The sequence below is a fragment of the Rhinolophus hipposideros genome, assembly GCF_964194185.1.
Source record: "Rhinolophus hipposideros genome assembly, chromosome: X".
Taxonomy (NCBI): Eukaryota; Metazoa; Chordata; class Mammalia; order Chiroptera; family Rhinolophidae; genus Rhinolophus; species Rhinolophus hipposideros.
Window position 1 is genome coordinate 116,384,111 of NC_138046.1, and position 1,908 is coordinate 116,386,018.

Sequence of the window (1,908 nt, forward strand, 5' to 3'; positions counted from 1 at the left end):
GAGGCATTAAGAGCATTATACTCATTCTGTAATGCTCCAGCTCTACATTATATAGAACCAAAACAACTCCCTGGATTTGTTGCTTTGGGAGAACAGAGATTATGAAGGAGACAAAGGAATTGGAAATAATTGCAGGGTGTGGCTGAGGGGGGGAGAGACATACATCACTGGAAGAGGAAAATCAAAGTACAGACGGGCAGAATATTGGAAATGTATTGACATGGTATGGAAATCCCCAAGAATAAATACAGGAACAATATTAGAGAGAGTGACAATCAGAGCATCTAAAATCTTGGAGGAAAGAGGAAGAATGACACAAGGTTGGCAGATGACTATAACCAGAAGGAATGGTGGGTGCTGCAATCCAATGAGCTGATATTCAAAGATGTAGACAGGGGTGGTATTAGTAAGGAATAGAGGGAATGGTCTAGGAAACTAGGAATAAATAGCCAGGAAAGATACCCATTCCACCTTCCAGTCCAGGGATATGAGGAACTTGGGAGAGAAAACAGATACCACCTGAGAGGGTGGCAGAAAAGCTATGTCCTCAAGAGAGAGTCAGTGTTCGTGTAGAGCAAGAAGATAAAAAAAAATTCAGAGAGCAGATTTAGGATAGAGGGAACTTTGTTGATGACCAATCAAGAATTCCAGCGAGCATAACAGAAACATTTAAGTAGTTGAGGAAAGGTGGGGGGGAAAGGTCAGGAAGGGGTGTGTGTAAGCTAGTCTCCAAGGATTCCCCAGCAAGTCCTGCCTTCCCTGTATATTCCTAAGAGGTGGAGAGCCTTTCCCCCTCCCCTTGAATCAGTGCTGTCCATTGACTAATAGAGTGCTTCGTTCCTTGGACTACCCCCTTTGGGACTCAGCCACTATCCTGTGAGAATTCCAAGCCATATGGAGAGTCTACATGGAGGGGAATCAAGGAACTCTGGTCAACTGCCCACTGGAACTTTCTGCCAAAAGCCTGCATCAATTGCCAGCCATGTGAACAAGCCACATTGGATATTCTAGTACAATCAAGCTACCGAATGACTGCTGTCCCAGTTGACATCATGATCAGAAGAATCATCCAGCTTAACCCATTTAACCCAATGAATCATGTGAAATAATAAAATGGTTGGTGTTTTAAGCCATTAAGATTATGAGTGGTTTGGGTATAATAGATGACTGAAACGGGGATGCATGAAGTCATCTAGGAACTATGGTAGGTAAGTGAGGGGTGACCAAGGAACCTTGAGTTTCCTTTGTGATTGATATAATCAGGGATAAAAGCTTAATGAGTTAAATTTCTTTATTCCCCGAGCAATTGGAAGAATGGAATTGCCTTGGGAAGTGTACGTTCTCCCTGTTGTTTCTGCACTGAGTCACATTCCAATAATGACTACTTTTCTATTTCAAAACACATTCTCTGCCACTGAAACATACACATATGCAAGATACAGAGCTCCAACGCTAGATGTGAAGAGGAGGTCTCCAGATGAGTTGTGGTTTTAAGCTGCATCTTAAAATATTATTTCTAGAGGAGATACAACATGGTAGACTAGATAAACACTGTGCCTGCTTCCTTCCATGAACACATTAAAATTACAACTAAATTATAGAAAATCAACATGGAGAACCATCTGAAATCTAGCTGAACAGAAGTTTTATGAATAAAGATATAAAGAAGAAGCCATGTAGAGACTGGTAGGAGGGGCGGAGATGCGAAACGGGCTGTTCTCATACCTCTGTGTGGCAGTTGAAAATAGGGAGGGATACTTTGGCTGTGGAGGTTCCCCCCATAGAAGTGAAGAACCCCAGCCCTACTCCAGGCTCCCTAGCCCAGAGTGCCAGGAAGAGGAGCCCCCCCGCCCCAATATCTGGCTGTGTAAAACAATGGGGATTCCAACCATCTGGGTGAAATGGAAG